At 37.6% G+C, this 26,424-nt stretch overlaps 1 long non-coding RNA gene and 1 pseudogene across 2 annotated transcripts; one reads left to right on the forward strand and one right to left on the reverse strand.

Annotated features, from left to right (window-relative positions):
• Positions 1-16,409: 16,409 nt before the first annotated feature.
• Positions 16,410-23,353, reverse strand: LOC138125863 (uncharacterized; annotated as a pseudogene).
• Positions 23,354-23,657: 304 nt separating this feature from the next.
• On the forward strand, positions 23,658-24,687 carry LOC138126319 (uncharacterized). 2 transcript variants are annotated; one of them, XR_011157753.1, is made up of 3 exons: positions 23,658-23,997; positions 24,061-24,476; positions 24,529-24,685. It is a non-coding gene; the product is annotated as an uncharacterized lncRNA (long non-coding RNA). The 2 variants fall into 2 exon arrangements; XR_011157752.1 differs by having other exon boundaries at positions 23,659-23,997; positions 24,061-24,471; positions 24,529-24,687.
• The last annotated feature ends 1,737 nt before the right edge of the window (positions 24,688-26,424 follow it).

Here is a 26,424-nt window from a genome sequence, read left to right on the forward strand (position 1 = left end):
ACTAAGGGATGGGGTTGGCAATCCTGGGGAGGTTGGCGAAGCTGAGGAAGAGATATAGCGGGGATGAAGCGGTCTCTCGCGCGCGTGGTTGAAGGGGGGTAGGTCACTTTTCTGAATAAAATTTTCACTCAGTAGGCATTGAAAACCAATTACATCGAGTAGATTTTGACCTTTCCGATTTTATTTACTTATTGATTAAACTCAATAAACCACTTTTGCCACTATTTAGTTGTTGAAAATGTCGAATGTTCAAGAAAATGATTTAGACTAATTCCTTCACAATCGAACATTTTACAGAAACTTACAGCGAAGACTGCATTGATTTGACAACTTGTAAAACATCAACATAACAGTTTACAATCTAAGGTTAACTTTTGTATTTTCATTTCGTGTTTAGTCATTATTTTCGTGTTTATTGCAGTTAGTACAAGAAAACAACGTACAACAAAAATTATATAATTATCCTCCTATGATTATCCTCTCACGTTTATCCTAGGAACCAAACTATTCTTACTACAATATGTAATAATTATATACATACAACATATCGTCAGCAATAATTAATGTTCTCGAATTTATTTCTTATTGGAAACTTTATTATAGTCCACTTCAGTCTGGTATAGATACAAGTGATGGGTTTGTTCTATTGCAGAATTTGTGATGGGTGTTCCGAGGTCGGTCGTATCACGAAATAAAACATTTCATTTAATCTGAATCCCCTTAGCGTAAAGTTTATTACAATACATACAGGGATAAGAAAAACAAATTTAACTCAAACCTAAAAAAATATTTTTTCTATTATTAGTTCAGCTAAAATTATTACACAAATTTTTTGAAAGCTCCCTCGCTTGCTGTTCTGTTTCTGTAAACCAGTTGTTGAGATCGTGGTCCGGGATCGATAAATATTTGTGGATTACCGATAATGATGGGAGATTTTTATTGTTGTTGGTTGTACAAGTTGGACGATAACAAAACGACGAGACAACACGTGTACACACACACTAACATGATACGAATGCCGCAGAGTGACTTTTCTAGGTTAACAATTGACACAGTTTACGCGGCAAATTTAAAATTTACAAATTACATTCATTCTAATAATGTTAACACTCCCACTAAATGAAAAATTTGTACATGTCTTTACATAGCAAACAACAATAAATTAGGATGGTCCGGCGGTCTGGAGGTGATGTTCGTCGATGTCCTTTATGTCCCGAACGTTCAACATCCTCCTTTGCTCTTCGAATCCAACTCTGGGCAACGGCTTCGTGAGGATATCAGCCTGCTGCTGCTTTGACGATACGTGAACCAGGTTGAATTCGCCCATGGTGTACTTGTCTCTTATAAAATGGTAACGCACGTCGATGTGTTTACTTCGTTGATGAAACTCGGGATTTTTGATGAGCTTGATCGCACTCTCGTTATCTACGTGCAACGTGGCCTTGAAGTTCTCAAAAATAGCGAGCTCTGAAAGTAAAAGCTTTAGCCAGATTAGCTCTTTGACAGTTTGACAGGCTGCGACGTATTCTGCTTCAGTTGTTGACAACGCAACGATTTTCTGTCTCGTAGATTTCCACGCGATGATTGCTGTGCCCAGTTTTACAACAATTCCAGTTGTGGATTTTCGTGATGTTACGTCTCCAGCGTAGTCGGCGTCACTGAACGCATAGACATGCCCCTCTTGCTTCACTGGAAAATAAAGTCCATGATTAATCGTGCCTTTTAAGTATTTGACAATTCTCTTCGCTGCCTTCCAGTGGATTTTTCGTGGATTTTCTAAAAATTGACTAGCTTTGTTAACAGCATACGTTATGTCAGGTCGCGTTCCCAATGACAAATACATCAGGCTGCCGATAATTTGACGATAAAGTTTATTGTCAGTCTCTTTGTCCCCATTTGTGTGCATCTCGGGGTCCATTTGATGATGCTGATCTGCTGGGATTTTCACGGAATTTGCATGTTCCATTCTAAATCTTTGAACCACATTCTCAGCGTAAACTTTCTGGTGTAGGAATATTGAGCCGTCATCCATTCTCTTGATTTGCAGTCCCAAATATGTGCCCACTGGGTTGGATGTGATTTCGAATTCCTGGTGCAGTTCTTGAAGTAGTTTGTCGATTTCGCTCTGTCTTGAAGCTGCAATTAAACCATCATCGATGTGTATAGCAAGGATCAGCTGATTTTTCGGATCCCCGTTGGTAAAAACGCAAGCGTCTGCATTTGTGGGATGTAATCCGAGTCTGCTGAGTACTGATGTGAAACGTTGGTTCCAACACCTGGAGGCTTGCTTCAAACCATACAGACTCCTGTTCAGCTTGCATACTCTCTTGGTTCCATCCTGGTACCCATCTGGTTGCTGCATATATAGAATTTCATCTATATTTCCGTACAAGAATGCAGTTTTTACGTCAAACTGCCTAAGAATCAATTTCTCTGATGCTGCAACACATAAAATCATTCGAATTGAATCAAATTTGGTTACAGGACTAAATGTTTCATTGTAATCAACTCCTGCAACTTGTCTGAAGCCTCGAGCAACTAATCTTGCCTTGTACTTCTGCACGCTGCCGTCCTCATTTCTTTTAATTTTGTAGACCCATCTGTTATCGATGACTTGCTGATTTTTCGGAGGTTCGACTAACGTCCATGTTTGATTTTGCTTGAGCGACTGTATTTCTTCGTCCATGGCTTGCTTCCACTGTTCGGCATTTCCGCTGGATGTCGCTTCCTCAAATGACTCAGGTTCAGCATTTAAAATCGAAATATTTGCAAATCTTTCCGGATTACGGATTTTTGAACGATCTCGTAGACTGTATGTGTCTTGCTGCACGGGATCTTGCTCCTGTTCTGACTCTTCTCGAGTTTTTGGCAGTGAATCGTGAATTGATTCATCCTCTTCTTCATCGGACATCTCTGATTCGCTTTCTGCTAATTTCTGATTTTCTGGCGCTTCCTGCTCTTCGTGTTCCGGCTCCTGATGTGGATGATTTACGATCACTTCAACTACGTCTTTGTCGTTGTCCCTCTGGTGATCTTGATATTTCTGATTCATGAAGACTATATCGCGATGAGTTTTGACTTGATTCTTGCATGGAAACCAAACTCTGTATCCTTTCGTGTCCAAGTCGTAGCCCACAAAATAACCTTCTTCGGCTTTTGGATCCCACTTTCTTCTCTTTTCTTTCGGAATGTGTGTGTAACATTTTTCACCAAAGAAATGGAAGGTTTTCACGTCGGGTTTTTTATTCAGCCAGAGCTCACTCGGAAAAACGTTGGACTGACTGCTCGTTCCTGTCCAGTTCAAATTGTAAGTCGCAAAGTTGACTGCTTCTGCCCACAGATTCATCGGAAGTCCACTGTCCTGAAGAAGCGTCCTGGCGAGCTCCACAATTGTACGATTTTCCCGTTCGGCTGCTCCATTTTGCTCTGGAGTATAGGACACAGTTTTCTGGTGAATTATGCCGTAACGCTGAGTGATGTTCCTGATTTCTGCGTTTACAAATTCTAAACCATTGTCGGATCTTAGAATTTTTAAACCCTTTGGCAAATGTTTTTCAGTCTTCTTTATAAAATCTTCAAGATTTTTACACGTATCGGATTTTTGCTTGATGAAGTATAAGGTTCTCCAATGTGAAAAATCATCCTTCAACAGCAAAAAGTAGCGAGCTCCTCCTAAAGATTTTTCCTGCATGGGTCCACATAAATCCATGTGTATTAATTCTCCCACTCTTGAAGACCTTGAAATGCTTTTCGGAAAAGGAAGTCTGTGCATTTTCCCAAAAATACAACTTTTGCAAAGAAAATCTTGATCATCAAAAGGTGTTTGCGACTTTCTGAGTATTTTCTTTACTTGCCCTGCATGTTGATGTGCCAGTCTGTTGTGCCAGGTCTGAAGAGAGTCCACTGATGCTGCTGCATTTGCTTGAGATTCCGGATTGCTGATTCTACTGCGAAATTTCATCTCAAACAATTTATTTCTTCTCTCTCCCACTGCAACGACATTTCCTCCTTTAAATAATCTGCATGTGCGATCATCTGATTGGTACTGGATGCCTTTATCAAGTGTGGCACCTAAGGAAAAGAGGTTATAAGTCAGATCGGGCACATACAAAACATCTGAGAGAAATTTGGGAATCCAACTTTCTCCATTATAAGCAAGTATATCAACATTTCCAGATCCGATTGCAGGAATCAATTTTCCATTGCCAATTCGGACAAATTTTGGTTCTTGGTAATGCTTGAAATTCTGGAACCATCTGCGTTGATTTGACATATGATCTGTCGCTCCGGAGTCCAAATACCAAATTTCTGATGATTTCTCACTGTCCTGCACGGTTGAGAGGGCTTCCCCGATGAGTGCTTCATTCCGACCGTCATGATGTGCTGCTGCTTTCCTCTCGTTGGCTGCTTTCCTTTTCTTGCAATCTCGAATCCAATGCCCGGGTTTTTTACAGTAGTTGCAGGTACCCTTGAGTACCGGTTTGTTCCAGTTGACCTTGGTGGATGCGAAAGCTACATTCTCTGGATTTTCTGAACTCATTCTAGATTCTTCAGCAGTAAGGCGAGATATCAGATTGGCAAGAGTTCTCTGATCACTGGACGTTGACTCCCACGCACTGATAAAGTACTTGTATGTCGGTGGTAAGGTCATTAATAATTTGGTGATAAGCATCTGATCAGGAATTTTCTCACCCATAATTTCCAGCCGATGAGCCAAATCCTCGAGTCGGGCAACATAGATGGCGATATCGTCGTCAGATTTCATCTGAAGGTTATACCACTGTTGCATCAGCATGTGAATGCTCGTTTCAGATTTTTGCTCATATACTTGAATGAGTTTGTCCCACATGTCTTTCGCAGATTTGCAGTTGAGAATGTGCAGGAGAGGTTTCTCTTCGACGGTGGTGGCGATGATTCTTTGGGCGATGCTGTCATTTTTCTTCCAGGCTGCCAGAGTGCGGTTGAAGGTCGTCTCGTCGATGGTCTGACCCTGAACAGGGATTGCTGAACTGCCATCGACAATACTCCAAGCATCACTTGATTGCAGTATTACTCGAGTTTGAAACTTCCAGACGGCCCAATTCTCGATCCCCTTCAGCTTCGGTATACGGATTAACTCGTTCTCCATGATGCGATGCACAGATTTTTTTCCCTTTTGCACGAGGCGGAAAATTTTTCGCAATGCGGCAAGAACGGATCAAAAATATTTATCGCTGGACGTTTCTGGGCCCGTAACCTGTTGAGATCGTGGTCCGGGATCGATAAATATTTGTGGATTACCGATAATGATGGGAGATTTTTATTGTTGTTGGTTGTACAAGTTGGACGATAACAAAACGACGAGACAACACGTGTACACACACACTAACATGATACGAATGCCGCAGAGTGACTTTTCTAGGTTAACAATTGACACAGTTTACGCGGCAAATTTAAAATTTACAAATTACATTCATTCTAATAATGTTAACACCAGTATTATTTATAACTGGCGAAAATCATATTTTGCAGAAATTAACTGAATTAGCGGTTGCCAAAATATCATTTTGGCTAACAAGTGCGCCAATATTCAACTTTAGAGGCTCCACCTGTAGATCATAGGCCGAACTTTCTGCATTACGATGGAAGAGAGAACGTCGCTATCGTTACATCTGTTGGAGCGAGATGACTACATTTTTTGTTTTAAGTTTACTTTACGAATAGAAATTGGTATGAGAACAAGCCCTAGTTGATTACCAAGGGGCGTATAACAATATCAAGGTATGAAACAATTTTTACAATAATTTTAAAGGCTGACAATGCCATGGCACCAAATATTGGTAAAAAATAATCACCCTGTTACGAGAAGTCAATCGTATGTGCCCATTCGCTAGGTTTCTACTACCCGTTAATCAAAACATCGGCTAATAAAAGTTCGATATTAAACGCAGGAAGTAAAGTAAAGTTTTAATAAATCCTAACCTCAAATTTGTGTATGTCAACCTTGCCTTAACGGATGCACAGGAGCATGCAATAAAGAGTTTGCGGTAGCTCATTTTTCGTTATAAAAATTGTCGTTACGTTTTATAACGTCAAACTCATACAGAATTTATACCGTATACCGAATTTCCTTACACTGATTCTGCCAATTCGAAAATATTCCATTATGAAAAAGTATACCCAATTTCATATTAATGTCAAATATTTTCATAGTTTTGTTAATAAAAAATATTATGCAAGATGCAGAATTGTTCGAAAATAGTAACAGGAGTCTTAGAAAACATACCAAGTATTACTGAACAAAGAAGACGCTGTAGGATCTGTGTCAGATAAGTGAATTTTGGTATAAAGTAGGTTGATGTTCTAAGTTTAATACTTTGTAAGTAGATCCAGCATATGCACAGTCATTGTTATTTCATGCACAATGTACTGGAAATGGTATTGAAGCTAATGTTATTGAAGTCACCGTGAAATCTGATGTGCCAGTGTCTCATATTGAGCAACAAAATTTTGAACGCAAAGACACATCTGTAATCAGTTAATAGTCTTTTTCTTTCCTCAAGAGCCCTTTGTACCACAATAGGTATATAAAATGAAATAATTTCCGTCATCTTGTTCGATTTGACATTCTAATTCTGTCATTCTAAGAATCTGTCATCAACTGTTATCTTATACCTTTTTTTTTTTGTTAACCGCACATCTGTTTCCTGCAATTTACGTTATACATATTTTGTTATACGGTAAAATTCTCGTATAACAGAAAATGCGCTACCGCAAACTCCCTATTAACAAACAGGGCTATTCCTAAATTCTCGATATTGAACGCCTCGTAAGCGAACGATCATCGTTCAAAACTGAAGTAACGAGAAATGTAACGATTTACGATAAAATGCAATTTTGTAACAGCAATCGTTGAGCTATGACCTTGAATCAAGTCGGAAACGAATGGACTTCAATTTTAGGATGAGTAATATGATGACGCTATCTTCAGATCTGTACGTGATTGGTTGATATTTGGCGCTTTCATTTTCTGCGAGACCGAAAGACGACAGATAGACAAAATTTGCAAGGAAGTGTTTAGAAAAGTTCTAAAACTTTAAAAAATCTACAATGGCAGAAGAGCGACAAAAGAAGAGAAGTGCAAAAACAACGAGAGCACAATTTATGTTGTATCTGGATGAATTCCAAAACAATGCAGCTTTCCGCACAAATAAGTACAACCCATCTGATCCACATGTGTTGAACAACTCGTGGGCACAATTAACCAATCAATTAAATAGTGTCAGTGGACCCTGCAAAAGCACCAAAGACTGGAAAAAGGTTAGTTTTTACATGAATATTGCAATCAGTAATTGTTATGATTAAAAAAATGGTCACATTTTTCACCTTTCATCATGTTTCACCTTACAGATTTTCTCAGACTGGAAATGTGCTGTGCGCAACAGAGCTCGGATTTTAAAAGAAAAACCCACAGCGGGAGGACCACCTCAAGAAAAACCACTAAACGACTTAGAAAATAAATTGTTGGATTTAACAGGCAGGATAGTGGTAGAAAGAATACTATTAGTACCAGAACTGAGACTTCCAAATGAAGTACCTGAAGGTTTGTTTTATGAAAGATAAGTGTTGTTAAAATGAATGATTATTTTGTATCTTACAGAAGCTGATCAGGCTGAACAGGAGACTGTTGCTGATGTCAATGCTGTTGACAATCATGAAAATGTCATTGAGGAAGTAGGTGAAACTCATGATGCAGAAGGTTCTTTAAAACGAAAACATGAGACCCTAAAGACCCCAGACACGGTTAGACGTTTGAACTCCCAAGTTGAAGAGCATGGACACACAAATGTGATACTTCAAGAAATTAACACTATATAGTTTAAAACAGCTTGTACAGCTGAAAAGTGAGAAACTGGAACTCGAAATGCTTAAATGCTTAAGCCTTTTGACTTCAGTGAAGATTAGGCGCAATTGATTGTGTTCACCCTGTTCTGTGTTTATTATTAGAATAAAAGTAACTTGTATTACACCCCACATACATTGTTCATTAAATTATTTCGTGTCTGTAGTCCTTGCCGATATTCGTCTTCTACGTCACCATGATCAAAGTCATCTTCATCTATTACTACAACAACATCTTCGTCAATAATGTTGTGTAGACGCATTATGTTATGCAGAATTGCACAGCAATACGTATATAATTTTTGCTGCGAATGGGAATCGAAAATAGCACTTCAATACACCAATGCATCTTTCAACACAATTTCTGGTGCGTATATGTGTTGCTGTCTATCGTGCTTATGGTGTACCTGGTTCAGCTCCCACTATGTGTGTTAATAGAAATGGCTGCAATGGATTTGCTGCATAACCCAAGAGCCATGAATTTCTATTGCCATTATTGTTTTTCAATTTACGTTTAATAGAGCTCATCATCCAGTATTTTTAAATTATGATCGCATATAATTTGGCAGTTGATAGAATGAAATTTTTTTCTATTAATAAAAATATTGCCAGGATATATTAAGTGCTGAGCTGTTGGTGGGAAAATTTTTACATGAGTTCCATCTATACATCCGATTATTCCAGGTATATGAAATTCATTATAAAATCCAGTCTTGACAGCAATAGTTTCTTCGATAGTTGTTGGGAATTTAATATATCTGTTTGCCAAATGCCTCAGCATTATATCTACAACCTCGCCTAATGTTTTACTTACGGTAGCTTGTGACATGCTACACAGTCTGTCTTGGCCTACCGATTTTTGGTAGTTTCCATGGGCAAAAAAATGTAGAGCTGCAATGAATTTCACCACTGCCGGCGTTTTCGTGTTGCATCGATTTTCAAGAAAATCTTCACGTATTGTTAAAAACAGATTTAACGCTACTTGAGGGTTCAGTCTGAACAATTTGCGAAAGTTATTTTCTGGCAGTCGAAAAGGATCGCTCATGTCTCGAAAAAACTTAAAGCACATTTTCAGATTATCTTAACATAGTTTATTTTATACCTATATTATTTAGCCACCTTCTTTCCAGTTCATTCAACATTTCAGCCAGAATATTTTCCATTTTCTAATGTAAATTATTAAACGCCAAGGTGACGATCATCATTCATCAAATTGCTGTCGTTTATAAACGAGAAGATTTTAACGAGAACGTCGTTTCTGGACGATCTCAGAAAAATACGGAAAAGCTGTTTGTCGAGATTATTCGATTTATCGTTCGTTTAACGGCAATCGTTTCCTAACGAATATCGTTATTACGAGTAGTTACGGAATAGACCTGTAAAACAAGCTTATTTTATAATAAATCGTTCAAAATTTGAATTACGACATTGCTAATGATTTGAATGAAAATATTATTTTATAACTATCATCATTGAGCTCTGACCTTCAAACGTCATTCGGAGCTACGACCTTTCGATTTTAGGACGAATAGTACACTCGTAGCTTACTTCATTCTTAACAAATAATAGTATATTATTTAACGAATTAGTGTGTAAACTGGCCCACTCATACCATAAAGAGCCCAATTTACAGACGAACGAGTAGAATACGACGTTTTTATGTTCGACAAGCCCCTTAAAGGCTCCAAATCGCTTAAACTCTTTAAAATTAGCTTGGTGTTTCGATTTGACAAGTGTGACATTTATCAAAAGCCGTTCAAACAGGAGAAAATTCTCAAATCTGACAGTGTCGAACAAAAAACTGTATTTTGACATTTGATAGCAGTTTTTAAATTATCTAGGGTTCAAACTTCGATTCAACGTTATTGTTTTGTGTTGTATTGCGGTTGCCAAAGATTATTGAAAGTTAGTGAAGTGAGAAAATTTGTTAAGGCTCAGAACGAAAATCGTAGTGCCGGCAAAAGAAAACGCTCTGCAAAGATTTCACCTAGACAATATCAAATATACTTAGAGGAACTACAAGACAATGAAGCGGTCAGATTAAATAAATTTAATCCAAAAAATCCGGATATTTTGGATGAAACATGGAACTCACTTACCCTCAAACTCAACGCTGCAGGCGGGCCCATAAAAACTGTTCAACAGTGGAAAGAAGTAAGTGTTCTCACTTTTGCTTCATACATTTTGCTAATTATTGTCAATTACACTTGAAGAGATTTGCCGATTGGAAGTGTAATGTGCATAAAATGGTCACAAAGCTTGCTTCGTCTCAAGCAAAAGCTGATGGAGGACCACCAGATCAAAATTGAAAATAAATTGCTAGATCTCACAGGATGAGCTGTTGTCAATGGACTACAAAACATTCCAGAATTAGGTTTAGAGGATGTCTTATGATATACGTAAACTCCATCCATTTTCAATATACATTACTGTTAGGGAATTTTCTTTTTTTGTATTGCAATGAAAGTGTTTTATTTTTTCTAATATTGCACATTCAAAGCGGGCGTTTTGAATTTGTCAAAAAATTTGACACTGTCAGATTATAATTATTGAAAAAAATACGATTAAGTAGCGATATCATGGAGGCCACAGGCAGTGTTATAAAAAGAAAATGCCTCTCTTTAGAGATAAAACAAAGTGTCACCGGTGTTTTAAAAACATTTGGGAAGTAAATGGTTCAAATTTGGAGAGGATGCCAGTTGACCGAATGGTTGGAGAAATTTTTGCCGTAAGTTGATAAATCCATTTTTAATTTAAATTGATCTATTTAAAATGTTAGCTTCAATCTCCTACAGATATCTGAAGGAAAAGTACGGAGTAATTTCTGGATCGGGGGCACAGGCACAGAATGGAAACGACGCACGATGGAACAGTGAAGAAATATTGGCGCCGTTGTGCGCTTTTTTTAATTACAAGACCGCCGGCCTTCAGGCTTGACTTAAGAGGGTTTGCTCCTGAGCACTATTCATTTTGAATGTATCACGCTTCCACTGTGTATCCTGCTCTGAAATCTTTTCGTTAAAATCTGTTTATGTTTATTAAGGTAATTAAGGTACAGGTTTCAATGCCGGTATTTACTATTAATTAACCTGTAGATACCATATTTTAAGTAAAATATTCAAAACTAGTTTAATTTGCTTGATTGCGGGACTCGATTAGAGATTTGTCAAAAATGACAATAATCGTACATTATAACCTCTTCAAAATACACATAACTTGAATTATTATCTGTGACATTGCATTTACAGTAGGAAAAAGTTGTATCCTATTACACCACAAAAGTTACTAAAATCACTAGATTTAGTAGTGTACATTGAAAATGGATGGAGTTTATGTATAAGGCAATATATCGTATGTTTCAAAAAATTTCTGGTCAAGTAAGTCATGAAAAACAAAAGCATTAAAGGCGTATGGCTTAGCTTGTCAAATAATAATTGAACTGTCAGAAACGCCACTAATTGCCATAATAATTTTATTCGCAAAATTTTATACCGGGTGTACAATGGATTTTAGTACATAGGCACTTTATGTGTAAAAGTAAAAATCCTCGCATATTGGCTCCCCTAATTATTTTAGAACAAACTCTTAAATACTAAAGTTGTAGAGTGTTAAAAATAGTTCTCAATTCTTATTTGCTTTGTTTTTTAACATCTTCCGGAAGTACACAATAATGAAAAAAAGAATTAAAGAATTTGTCAAAATAGCAATAGCTGGCAAGCGTAACCGAGGTGACAACCAAAGATGACAACAATGTATGATATTTGACATGTCAAACTTGGAATTTCTCGCTCCGGATAGAATACAGGAAATGTTGCTTGCTTGTCTCTAAAAGACAATCCGGAGTAATACCATGTAACGAAGTTAACTTTTTCTTCTGTGTTAAAAAGTGTTCATTCTTTGAGGAACCAGGAAACTCGTTACGTTTGTCAAAAAATGAACTTTATTGTTGTTGGGAGTCATGGCTATTACTATTTTATCGGTAGATTTTTAATATTTAATTTTTCTTGTCTAACAGAACCAGAAGGTGTTAGAAAATAATTATAAAAGGATTTAGGTCCAATTTTTTTTACTGTACAACTTTTGTATTTAAGGTTTTGTTGGAAAATAATTAGGGGAACTAATATCAGAGGATTTTCACTATTACACGTAAAGTGTCTATGTATAGTCCTCCAAAGTAGGTAAGAGCTCATAAAATTTTAGGGGTGTAATAAGCTATTATAAAAATATTAACTTATTTTAAACCGACTATTGTGGCTCAACCCTCAAACTACCAGAATAATTTTATTTTTCTGAAAAGAATAACGGTTCCTCTCTCTCTAACGCAAAGGGTCTGCAGCTGTTCACTTGGGCGGTTTGTTAATCCCGTAATAAACCATTTGAGATAAGTTGATATTTTTATAATGGCTCGTTATACCCCTAAAATTTTATGAGCTCTTAGCAAGTTTGGAGGACTATACCAAAATCCATTCTACACCCTGTATATGAAAATGATTTTCACTCCTGAACAAAAGATATTCATGGTTGGATATTATTTTTTCAATGGTCACACACTTCACACATTTCGAGAAAGTGGCAGTGTTCAGTGGAAGTGTTCGACCTAAAATTCGTACTGAGGAAAACATTGAAACTGTCCAAGGTCAAATGGAAGACGAACCCCAATTATTTCTTAAGCTACGGTTTCTTAGAGAAGTACGCCGCGCACAACCCACGGTAAATCGTGCGCCGTGCACAACTGCGTAAATCCAATCAGTTGATACTGATGGAAGCGTTTTCTTAGAAACAGTTCAGCTGAATGCATTGTTGGCGTAAGAAGTTGGGTGGTGTACTTCGTAATCAGTTTCGACTTGTTTTGGATGCAGTCGTTGACTTGAGCGCACTGTGAGTTGTGCGTCGCATACTTTTCTAGGAAATCGTAGCTTTAGGCACCTGTCGCAGCAGACTGAGTTATCAGTGTTAACTTGTCAAAGAATTGTTTGAAAGGAACTTGGTGATTCAGTAACACCTGAAAGGTACCGAAACAACATTCTTGATGTTTTCATCAATCAACTCCAACTCACTGAGGGGTATTTTCAATAAGCCGGGGCCACAACACGGGAGACTCTTTATTATTTGCGGCAATTTTTTGACGATAGGTTGATCAACCGAGATCTCTGGCCTGCACTTACCCTGCTTGATGAAGAGGAGTCCTCCAATATGCATCGAAGCTCAAGGCTATCATTTTCAACACTTGCTCTAGGGTAATTTAAAACACATTGGGCCGTGTGATTTCCTCTTCATTAAGACGTAGAGACAGTCGTTAAGGACTTAAAGACGGCCTTTAATTTTTACCTATGATTTCCATTTAATAAAGTGTTTAACGACGTATTGAAATCGATTTGAATCTCAAGGTCGATTCGGTAAAATCTGGGATCGTATCGGGATTGAAACTTGAATTTGATGCATGGAAACAGTATCGTACTGAATCGGGCCATGCGCAGTTAATTTTCCGAACTTGTGTCAAAAATTTGACAGTTGCCGTTGACAGTTTTTATCCTAACCAAACTTTATTCGTGTTCACGTGCTCGTACTGTCGCCTGTCACGTTGTATGCCGTAAAATCGTTTCGTTTCGTTTACATTTTGTTTTTTTTTTTATACATAATGAGTTTCCCCAACACCAACCAAAATATGCGCAATATATGGCGTGAGCATGAATGCAGATGCATGTTAGATGTGTTCCGCGAACACAACATAAATAAATTATTTGATGGAAAAAAATACAGAAACGCCGAAATTTATAAACTTGTGCATAGTGAGATGATAAAAAAGGGGGTTACAAATAAATCGCCTGAACAAATCCAAACAAAGTGGAAGTCGATGAAGGTTGCCTACTACAAGTGCAAGAAATCGAACAACACTAGTGGTACAGAGCGCACGGAGTGTGATTTCTTCGACAGTTTGGACGAGATTTTAGGTACACGACCTTCCGCAAATTTGGAGGGAGTAGATGCCGTTGAGATAACACCCAGTAGTGAGCCGCACGTAATAGTGGAAATAGAGGACAACATCACAGGAAACGAATTGTCACAAGTGTGTAGTGTCGATGGTAGTCCTGGTCCGAGTTCACGCGATAGTGCAACAACAGTTAGCACAAGTGCACAGGAAGACATGCCACGTTTGTTATTAAAAAAGAAAAAACGACGTCATACTCAGCAGGAGCAAGACGCAGAATTTTACGAGCGCCAGCAACAATTGATGATGACCTTTTTCCAGCAGCAACGGGAAAATGAAGAAAAAAGTGCTGAAAGAAGAGCCCAACAGTTCGAGAAATTGTTGACCACTTTCACCACAACAATTAAAACAATAATGAGTGCTCCACAATACATGCCGATGATGATGCCAGCACAACATCCAAACATGTTTCACCCCAATGGGAATGGTGAGCCATCAACATCAAATACTGGATACGCGAGCGAAGAAAGCGACGATTCCTCAGAGGTTAATGAAAGAAGAAGAAAGAAATTTAAACACACATGATAAATTGTCGTGTATATTATAAATAAAAGGATTAGTCCACTAAACACCATTATTGTTAATTTCAAAAAGTAATGCATTGAAAAGTCGACTTGAAAACAATTTAATTAGTTAATTTAAATCACAACTGTAGCTATCTAGAGTACATGTTAATTCATCTTAACCGAGAACTCCTTAAAGGGTACCTCATCATATAATTTTTTAGCGGCTCTCGAATGGCAGCACCTTGCAGTGAATCAAAACTCCTGGTATTATTTTTGGTCGGCTGTGGAAAATATATTTCTGCATCAGCAACTGCATCAAGCCAATTTTGCCTAAAAGTGTCTTTTCGAGTTTCAACTATGTTATGCAAAATGCAGCAAGTTTCTACAACCCTTGGTACAAAAGTGTAGTGAATATCTATCCGTTTCAATAAACATCTAAACCGTGCTTTTAATCGGCCAAACGCATTCTCCACAACAACTCGGCCACGACTGTGGTCAACATTAAATGATTCTTCTTCTTCTGATAATGTTCCTTTATATCCTTTCAGTAACCAAGGCAAAAGAGGATATGTCGGATCACCTAATATTAAACAGGGGATTGTTGTATCATTGATGTTTATCCATCTTTCTGGTAGGAGGTTGTCCGCATGTTGATATAAATTCGAGTCCTTTAAAACAGTTGCATCATGAGTACATCCGGAATGCTGACAAGTTATATACCGAAATCTAAAAATTACAAATGTTAGCGCGAGTGTTAGCGTTAATCCTAAATCACCATAATGCAATCATAAACCTGTATAAATGATCAACAACAGCCAACATATTGTAAGAAGGCCAACCCTTTCTGTTTACAAAATCCCGATATCCTTCTTGGGGTGGTAAAATTGGGATATGGGTGCCATCAATCGCATCTATTATGTTTGGTATACCACAAATATTTTCAAATCCATGGCCTAATTCTTCAGCTTCTACATCATTTGGAAGAGCCATGTTTTCCGTTCGGAATTCAGCATGAACGGCTTTGCAAAATGCATATACGTATTTGTGAACCATACATTTGTTAGTACGAAACTGATTCGCGACCACTCGGTACTCTGCACAAGAAGCCAATTTATATAGAGCAATAGCCACTTTTTTTCTACAGTTGCAGTTTCACGAACAGAATGGTTATCTGGTTCCAAATAAGTTCAAAGGCGACTGCAAAGAAATTTAAATGTAGCAGATGAAACCCTAAAATTCTCAATCCAATCATCGTCTAAAAAATGATATTGTACTATTCGATTCCACCAATCTGAACTTCTTGGCTTCATCCAGCAACTCCGCTGGCGTGTTCTTCTGCGCCTTATAGTTATTCTACTCTGGCGGTAAACGGCCAACATCATTTGATATTGAAGTAGAAAAAAACCAACTTCCGTTTGTCTTCTCTTATACTCAAGTTCGATGAGTAGTAACACCGACAGAAGAAACGGACATACTGCCATGCAAAAATTGCGTTTTATGACTGGGTTCATTTTGATTTTACATAAATAAACACACAAACCAATTAATAATTCACAATTCGCTTTTAGCTACAATTACAATTGCTACAAAAATTGCGGTTTTTAGGTTGAAATATTTTGACAATGGACAATTGTCATTAATCAGCGGCGTCAAGGTCAATGGACATTTAGCGCATGTCATTTGTAATTGGATTGAAATCGATTTGAATACGATTCCAAACTACTTCATAGAAACACACACGAACTCAATCCCAATACCGTTTTCAATTCGAATTCAATTCTTCATGGAAACGTAGTACATGTTTCCAATACATATGATGATCACACACTACAGGATCTAATAAAACACATGTATTTTACTATTGCGATCAAAAAATTTTGGACACTAATGTCATCGTGCTGTCATACATTCTAAAACGACCCTTATGTATTAATAACCTCAATTTTGATTGTCTCAATTTTGAAAATGTGAATCTCAGATTTACCGAGAAAATATTCAAAAAGTTGTAAAAATCAGAAATGGAATAGAACGAGGTTTTAATTAATAAAAAATATAAAACAAATACCCAAATGTACTCGCATATCAAAAAAAATATATTTTAAAATTATATTGTCAAATTGACAACAATTTCATCTTTCATGTGACAGTTTCAATAAAGCATGATTTAGAGTAATTTTTTTAACGTGACAGAAGTTTGATGTCCAAAATTTTATGATCGTAATAGTACTAATATTGTGTTCATGCATGCTGTCAAGTGTGTGGCTAATATATGTTCTTGTATACTTTATTTTGTATGGAAAGGCAAGTGGATTTTTTAATATTAAAAACTCGAGCAGACACCCAAGAGCTATCACTATCAGCAAACATGTGTGACGAGAACGTCAAGCACGCTTGTGTTGCTATAACACTGTGCAACAAGGGTTTTGTTTATGTATATTTTTTTGCACTAGAGGTAGTAGGCCATGCATTCAAACGCTCCTATGTCATTTGTTTCGCGCTGCTGTCAAAAGTTTGGATTTTATTTAAATTTGAATTTCGTGATTATTGGGTCATTATATTTACGAGAACATGACTACAAGACGCCAGTGTAAATATTCAAGTGATGTTTTTTGTTATGTATGCGGTTTCTACATTGCTCCGAAACAAGTGAAACACCAAATTGTCCCCGAAACTAAATTTACTGCTGCTTATGAAGCATATTTTGGTATGGCTGTTTCGCATCAGAACGTTGATTGGTATCGTGGATCGAGTCGAAAAATTACATTTAGAAGTCCCAGAATATGGAGGAAGCCCACTAATCATTCAGATGATTGCTACTTTTGTCTTATCGACTTATCATGTTACAAAAAACCATCTGATCGAACAAAAATCAAATATCCAGCAAGTGCTCCCGTCCCAAATGATGACGATTTGCCTTTTCCATTGGCACCACTTACTGTAGCATCTACCTCAACTTCCCTGGAATATTTTTCATCAGAAGAACATGTTGAGTCAGAAAATGGGGACGAAACGTTCGAGCCAGATGATGAACCTCATTTGGTAAATCAAACTGATTTGAATGATCTTGTGAGAGATTTGGGTTTAACCAAAGAAAAGGCCGAATTGTTAGGTTCACGTCTAAAACAATGGAATTTATTGGATAGAGAATGCAAAACTTCAGTTTATAGAAAACGACATCAAGACTTTTCACAATTTTTTGCCATGGATGGTGTTCTGTGCTACTGCACAGTTTGTGGTCTTTTTGAGGAAATGGGTCTCACTCATAAATCTGATGAATGGTGTCTTTTTATTGACAGTTCCTCAAAAATTTTAAAAGCAGTTCTTCTGCATAACGGGAACAAATTCCCTTCTATTCCAGTTGCTCATTCCGCTAATTTGAAAGAGGAATATAAAAATGTAAAAATCTTGTTGGAAAAGATCCAGTATAATGTTCATAAATGGGATGTTTGTGGCGACTTCAAAATGTTAGGCTTTTACCTTGGACTTCAGGGAGGCTATACAAAATATTCCTGCTTTTTATGTCTTTGGGATAGTCGTGTTGATAAAGAGCACTATGTAAAACGCGAGTGGCCCCTGAGAAATGAACTAATTCCAGGAAAACACAATGTCCTTAATGTTCCTCTTGTTTCCAAAGAAAGCATTCTTTTACCACCTCTCCATATAAAGTTAGGACTAGTCAAGCAGTTTGTCAAGGCATTACCCAAGCAGTCGGATGCATTTCTTCATATCCGTGGGATGTTCCCAAAACTTTCAAATGCGAAAGTTGAGGGTGGGATATTCACGGGTCCACAAATCAGACAAATGCTTGCCTCGAAAGATTTAGAATCGAAAATGAATGATCTTGAAAAATGTGCTTGGACAAGTTTTCGGAAAGTAGTTGAAGGTTTTCTGGGTAATAAAAAGAGTGTGAACTACCAAGAAATCGTAGACACTTTGTTAGAGGATTTTAAAAATTTAGGGTGTAGAATGTCCATTAAAGTGCATTTCTTACACTCTCATTTGGACTTTTTTCGGGACAATTTGGGTGCCGTAAGTGAGGAACACGGGGCAAGGTTCCATCAAGATATCCAGATGATGGAAAAACGTTACGAAGGGAAATGGAACGCCGCAATGCTAGGAGACTACCAACGTATTGTTATTATACAGGGTGATTTACGAGGAATAATGAGCCCGACGGAATAGAAAATGCAACCCGCAATTCATCAGGAGAAAAACCCGGACATTTACCGCTTCGATGTCCGGCTTTTTGTTGCAATGTATTGTGGGTTGCATTTTCTATTCCGTCGGGCTCATTATTCCTCGTAAATCACCCTGTATGTAGTTGATGAGTGCCAGAGATTATGGCGGAATCTCCGAGACCGCTATAGCCGAGAGAAGCGAAGAAAGCCAACAGGAACCCAGGCAGAGGATGATCCCCATAGGGTGTATTTTGATAACTTGCATTTTCTAGACAAAGCTATTCGTCCCCGAAAGGAAGTAAAGTAATTACTTCTGTAAAAGTCCATTGCAATACTTTTCTTATAGAACCTATAGTAACATATGTGGCGGCAATAGTGGCGGCAGCAACAGTCCTTGGAACAGCATGTCACATTTTGTAGTGAACGATTCTCAAGCAAGCAGAGAAAGTGAAGGAGAGGATTTCAATGATGTTATCCCCAAAGTGCAACATCAATTAGCGATAACGGTGGTACTGAGTCAGGGAGTAGATATGTCGTAAGTCCAGAACCAACCTTGACACGCAATCAGCAATTGACCAGTGACAACACAGAACGCACACAACAAGTACCAACTGGCCGTAAGTAATATGATACTGTCATGAAATGAAATTGTTTTCTTAATAGGAACCGCCAGAGGAAAACAGGCGCCATCAAATCAAATACTGTAGGAGATCGTCAGCACCGCTCGGACGATTGGGTCCCATTTCCAAAATAGAGTTCGCTTAACAGCGGATGAAATATTTGGGCAATACATAGGAGCACGTTTAAGTGAAATGGAAGAATTTCCGAAAAAAAAAAACTTAACGGGAACTTGTTTCCCTGTTAGAAGATGATGATTAATGTTCTTTTTTTACCTTTAAGTTATAAGAATTAAAACAAACAAATTTATTTCTAAGCAATAATCATTATTTAGTTAGGAAAACGACCCCGCGTTACGTATTCAACTTGCCATGGTACTTGTCGATTAGGAGAGTCAAAATATGAAGCCAAGCGATCTCGCAGTAGGTATGCTTGTCGTGTAGCATAATTGGTTGCTAAACGACCTACTGCTTGCAAAGGCTGTACTTCTTGCCGCCAAGCACCATTTTCTTGATCCTCTGTATCGACAAATCCAGGTGGACAATATGATGCTGCTGTTTGCTTTTCCTCCATTATTTTGCAATAATTATGTAAGCAAACGCATGCTTTCACAACATCAATCGTGCTCTAATCTGTCTTAATTGTAGTCCTCAAAATTCGCCACCTTGCAGCCAAAATATCAAATGTGTTTTCAATGACACGGCGTGCTCGTGACAGGCGATAATTAAAAATCTGTTTCTGCAGAGAGAGTCCACGACCTGGATATGGTCAGTGAATATAAGATTTTAGTGGGAACGCCTCATCCGCAACAATAACATATCGCAATTCTATATCTGTTCCTGGAGGTTTTTCAGCAGAAGGTACATTCATTTGATTTCCATCAAAACGTTGTTCAAATACACTTTCTCTAAAAATTCCGCCGTCACTTTGAGATCCGTACGCCCCAATATCAACGCACGTGAACGTATAATCTGCGTCACATAACGCTAACAGCACTACACTAAAATTAGACTTATACAGCTTGACCAGAATAGCTTGGCGCATGAGATGCGCACAAGAGGAAACGAGCGAGTCTCTGTAAGACAAGGATATGGCTATGGTTGTACGTACGGTACACTCAATGAAGCAAATCTGCTCAAAACAGCCCGGACATGCTGTTCACTTGAAGCTTGAAGCGCTGATTTTCGCCCGTTTGTACACGATCTAAACACTTCCAGACCCAACAGATAAGTGCGCTCCGCTAGTAGGAGGGATTTCAGTCCACTGCGTCACTCGCCAAGCTGTTCTGGTCGACCTGTAATTATAACGTAATGACCCACTATGAGCTGGAGCTTCAACATTAATGTGTTTTCCATCCAATGCCTCGATGCAGTGGGGAAAATTCCATTTGTATTGGAATTATTGCGCAATATTTTTCCACTCTTGGGACGACTTTTCTTTTAAATATAATGGCATAAGCACTTCCCACAATGCTGTACACACCTGTTTATGCACTGGACGGTTGTACGACCCATTTGATAAGTCCAAGCTAATGATCGCATTGATACCCCTTGCGATAAATACCTTTAAACAAATATTAGTTGTATCACATTCAGTTTACTTTATATTTTATACTCACTGTAATGTTACAGATAGTTTCATTTCTAATGTTATATTGTCTCTAAGAATTTGTTTTTGTTTTAACCTGGGATTAAGTAATTCGAGTAAATTAGTGAACAGTGGCACCGTCATTCTTGTGTAGGCAAAAAATTCTTCAGGGTCATTATTTTTCATGGGTAAGAATATGGTATTGTACAAGCCCAATCGGTTCCATTTCCTATTTATTAGACGCGTTTTACATTGACGGGCTCTTCTTTTATGAAAAAGAAACGCAGCAGATGTTGCAGTCAGCAACCACAACATTCCTAGAGCCATGTCTTGTTCATCATCCACATTAAAACATTTTTATTTGCTTTGCTAAATCAGTTGATTATTTACTGGTATTAAATAGGTATTACATCAATTATATACAAAATTTCATTACCCGATTTATTATTACTAAAGTGCGTCTATCGATATTTTGAAAGGACTTTTCAAACACTAGTTAACATTTTGGGTCGTTTATGATGGTCTCATTACTAGGGGATTATTTACCTACCCTGTAACAAAAACTCTCGATGGTACCTGCGAATTATTGAGGATTGGTTACTCACCACTTTTACGACAATCTTTGTTAGCGGGCAATAAACCACTAAAGGAAGCAAAAGGTCGCTTTAAAATATCGATAGACGCACTTTAATATGTATTACTTTATGGCCCGGTTGTATAAAAGCATGTCAAGTTGCATGTCAGCTAACACCGCGTTAACTTTAACAACATATTAACATTGAATTAATTTTGACACCGTTGTATAAATGATTTGCACACGCTTGTTAACTGACAAAGCGTTGACAACGAGTTAACATGGGATCACGTTTGAATGCTAGAAACTTTATCGTTTATATATTGAAGTTGGTGCCACTGGCTTCGCGTCATTGACCTTTTGTCTAACCTAAACTTAATTCGTGAGTAATTTTCAGCCTGTTTTGTTTTGGTTTTAAGTGTTTTGACGATTTTTCTGCATTTAGAGAACGATGGAAGATCAAACAAAACGAACCGCAAACTTCACGGTTAAGGAGAAAATGACTCTGTTGAGTATAATTGAAAGGTAGGTAGAATTCAACGGTTTTACATTTTACATGTTATCAATTATTCCTTCAAATAACTATTTCTATATATATTCCTGAATATCCAATCCACTCTCCTCTCCCTTAAGGTACAAACCTATTATTGAAAATAAAGGCACGTCATGCGTAATTAATGATAAAAAGAACAATGCCTGGAAAAATATTATGCAGGAATTTAATGCCGAAACTGAAGTGACCAGAACAGTAAAGCATTTGAAGTTGCTCTACACAAATCTAAAGCGGAAAACACGAAAAGATGTCGCCGAGAAACACGTAAAAATAAATTACTTTTCAAGTGGGTAATACATTTGTTACTTGTTTGTTAACAGAAAGAACAGTATATAAGAGCAAAGTTGATTGATGAGGAGGACAGGCGCGAAATTAATAAAACCGGTGGAGGTAATTATAATCCCCAATTAGATGATGCAGGGACGCAAATTTTAGCAATTATGGAAGATCAAATTGATCCATTATCAAATGTTTTTGATGATGCTGCTGATTATTTTCATGATGGTAACAGCGTATTTTAGTCTTGGAAGTTTTTAATGCCTTTATAACTCATTTATTATTTTAGTACCCATAGATATTCCTGGTTGCTCTGTTATCCAGATTTCACCAAAACCTGTATCTTCTCCCGATCCTAAATATGTGCCCGTTACTCCGGTTGAGTCTAATGTACAAGCCTCGGTACAAGCCAAATCGTCTCGCCATATTGCAACTGTTAAAAAGACAAGAATTATAAACAAAAAGAAATTGAATTATAAACAACTATACTTTACAAAAAAATACGAAGTAGCTTGTTTTGAATTAAAATCCAAGAGGCAATTGCATTGTTTAGATTTGAAGATAAGGAGAAAACAGTTGGAAAATTTAAATAAAAATTAATTTATTAATAAGGGCAAAGCTAATTTTTTGTTTTATATTACTTGAATATTTTTTTTTTCTTTCATGTTTTGTCTTAATTTTAGATTTTTAACATAATTTTTATCATTGGAACCAGTTTGGAAAGAAGAATTTCTCATGCAACCATTTTCCAAATCTGATTATTGGAAAGCATCCTGGCAAGACGTAGATATTTTCAATAAAAATTTAATTGAAGATCCTACAAAACAAGTTCCGGGATTTGACCTACCCAGGAAAATCTGGTGTAAATTAAATCGCTTTAGAACCGGCTATGGCAAATGCAGTAATATGCTGTTTCACTGGAACATTCGTGAAAACCTATCTTGTGAATGTGGTGCAGAAAAAGAAACCATCCCAACACATTGTGGAAGAATGTCCTCTTACTCTAAATTCCAGACAGGTTTCTCCGAACTTCATGTACTCACCAAAAACGCCCTAAATTGGTTACAACAACTTAAAAATATATAATTTACTATTATTATTTATTTTGTGAATTTTCGAATTGTATTTTTCTTCATACAAACATAATAGAGATACTCGTATGTATGTATACACTGTGGAAACTAACTGGAATAAAATTCATAACTTGGACATAGGTACATTTTGTAAAAAATCCCGAAACAGGTCGATTTTTGTTTTTCCTTGCCTACATTTTGGCGTATATGGTTTTTGCATATATCCTCCTGGAAGTGCGCAACTACCCCTAACTTTTTTTTTCAAATGTAAGGGTATGCCAAGTGACACCTCGTTTGAAAGCCCACTTCGCAAGGAATACAACGCACTATTTTTTTTCCGTAAGGGCAACTTGTTAATTAAAAGTATTAATTGTGATAAACCCAAATAAAACGTATTTGGCATTTAACGTGAGTTTTAATTATATAGTCTACATGTTACATGTCTGCAAAAACTGAATTAATTAGGGCTGCTCTAACTGCAGTATTTTCATCATTCACAATGTGCAATTCTGGATCAAAATCTTCAATTTCGTCACCCTCAAAGAATTCATCATTTTCTAGAATGCATATGTTATGTAGGTAGCACTGCACATGCAACAATAATGTGGAGAGTTGTTTGAAGTTTCATATTTAATCCTCTGGACAAACAAGGAAAACGTCGCTTCAGCACCCCAAAGCACCTCTCAATACAATTCCTAGTGGATCTGTGAGACGCATTGTACGCCCTCTCCATACGGTTTCTTGGATTCAATAGTGGTGTTAGTAAGTAACTTTTACAGGGGTAACCATTATCACCTAATAAAAAGTCTGTTTCATACATTCCAGCAGCTAAATCAGCACACAGAGGTGAATCATTGAAAATGGTGCTGTCGTGAACAGAACCTGGCCAACGAGCAACAATGTTTATTATTTTTAGTTCTGAATCACAAACCCCCTGAACATTGATTGAGAAGTACCCTTTTCGGTTTCGAAATCGTTCGGCTTGCTCACCGCCTGGAGAGAGTATTTTAATGTGAGTGCAGTCAATAGCACCTATTACTTTCGGAAACCCACGAATGTTGTGAAATCCAGATTTAATTAAATGTCTTTCTTGGTCGGTTACTGGCATCTTAATGTAACGAGGTTTTAAGGCTGCTATTAAATTACATACTCTGGTAACTATTCTACTCGTCGAAGATTTATGAATGCCGATATTGTCCCCAAGTACTTGTTGGAAGGATGCACTGGCCAGAAATCGTAATGTAACAATGAGTTGCAGTTTTGCCGAAATAGATTGATTTCTTTTTGTTGCAGGTTCTAGGTGACGACGGATCAAATTAAGCAACGTGTTGAAGGTATTTTTATTGATCCTGTACCTTTCCTTAAAATCCGCGTCATTATACAGTTCAAATGGATCCTTACGAACGAAAAAGCGTCTTGGACGACGAATTCTTACTGCTCGTAATAGGTATCTCGGTTCTTCATCACTCTCTTCAGTCATCAGTGAAGACAAACTAGATATTGACATCTTTTATATCTAAATAAACCAATAATTATATTGAATATATTAATAATATATTAAATAAAAATATTATTACTGAATTACGTTTACTTTATCCCAAAAATTAGAAATCTTGTCCTCAAAGCTTCATTATGGAAACGAACTCGTAATTTAATTGATGCCTGATGACTGATTAGCTGACAGAAAGTTAAATAAGGTTTGACATTATGTTAACTTTGACAATACTTTTATACAATGCAAATCCTGGGTTGACATATTGTTAGTTAACAATCTGTTAACCTATTGTTCACTGATTTATACAACACTTAACATTAGCAAATGAATTTAACATTGGTTTAACAACTTGTTAAAGTTGACAAAGGCTTTATACAACCGGGCCTATGTCTTCTGGGTTCTGTCTGGTTTCTCAACAAATTGGAATAACATAACCTACAATATTTAACATGAAATCCGACAATACGCTAGGGGTATAGCAACGTTACGGGTCACTGTAATTAGCAACGCATTTTTGCGGCGACGGCGACGTTGCGATTGCGGGTAAGGGCACGGTCCGGGATACGGAAGCGTTCCGGTCGCTATAATCTAAGCTTAAGATTCAGACAAGAAATGCATACGACGTGAAGAACGACCCTAAAAAGGTTTGGAGTCTTTTTAAAGTAAAAAATATCCAGTCCATTATCCCGGTTGCTTGAAAAATGTCCCATATGCCTCCTGTATTCAAGAGTGGTGATCGTTCGGATGTTACTCATTATCGAACAACATCCTTCATTAGCAATTTCTCGATCTTGCATTCTTTCCTCTACCCTCATGTATCTCACATGATCATCAGTAGCCCAGCATGATTTTATGAAAGGTCGTTCGACTGTTACTAATCTTGCGGTCATTAGTCAGTGCGTATGTGAGATTGTGGTCAAACATGGTCAGGTTGATTGCATTTATGCGGATTTCTCTAAGGCGTTTGACCGCATGGATCATTCTACCCTGAGAGAAAAACTGAACAGCTTTGGTTTGTCAGGGAATCTGCTGAATCTGTCTGCTCGACAACAGTGTGTTCTGGTTAACGGTTTCAGGTCTCGTGCGTACAGGGAGTCATCGGGAGTTCCCCAGGGGTCACTTCTCGGTCCCCTGCTGTTTAACTTGTACGTTTAATGACATAACGGATGGAATACTGCTTAGTGTGTATGCTGGTGAGCTGAAAATACATCGATAGATCCAGAGCTCTGTTGATTGTGAACAACTCCAAGCTGACTTAACAAGTTTAGGCAACTAGTGAAACCGTCACTTACGCTTAAATTTTAAAAAGTGTTGTGTGAAGTCATACTCAAGGAAATTGAAACCACTTAAATTCGATTACACCCTAGATCAGGGTGTACTTCAGAGACCTGATCATGTTCGGCATTTGGAGGTAACTTTCGATGCTCACCTGACTTTTAATCGACATACTGAGAACATGCACTCGGCAGCGTACAGGTCGTTGGGTTTTGTGATACGCAATGCCAAAGGAATTCAGGAGGTTGATGCATTGAACGCTCTGTATCTTGCACTGGTTAGGTCCCGGCTTGAGTATGCGTCACTTGTGTGGTATCAAATATACGGTGTTATTGCCGGCAGCTTGGAGGGACTTCAGAGACCTTTTCACGGATTTTTCTAACGTCGTCAATGGATTTATCCGCATAAGGGGTGCCCTG

This window comes from Tenebrio molitor, chromosome 3 (assembly GCF_963966145.1).
Source record: "Tenebrio molitor chromosome 3, icTenMoli1.1, whole genome shotgun sequence".
NCBI lineage: Eukaryota > Metazoa > Arthropoda > Insecta > Coleoptera > Tenebrionidae > Tenebrio > Tenebrio molitor.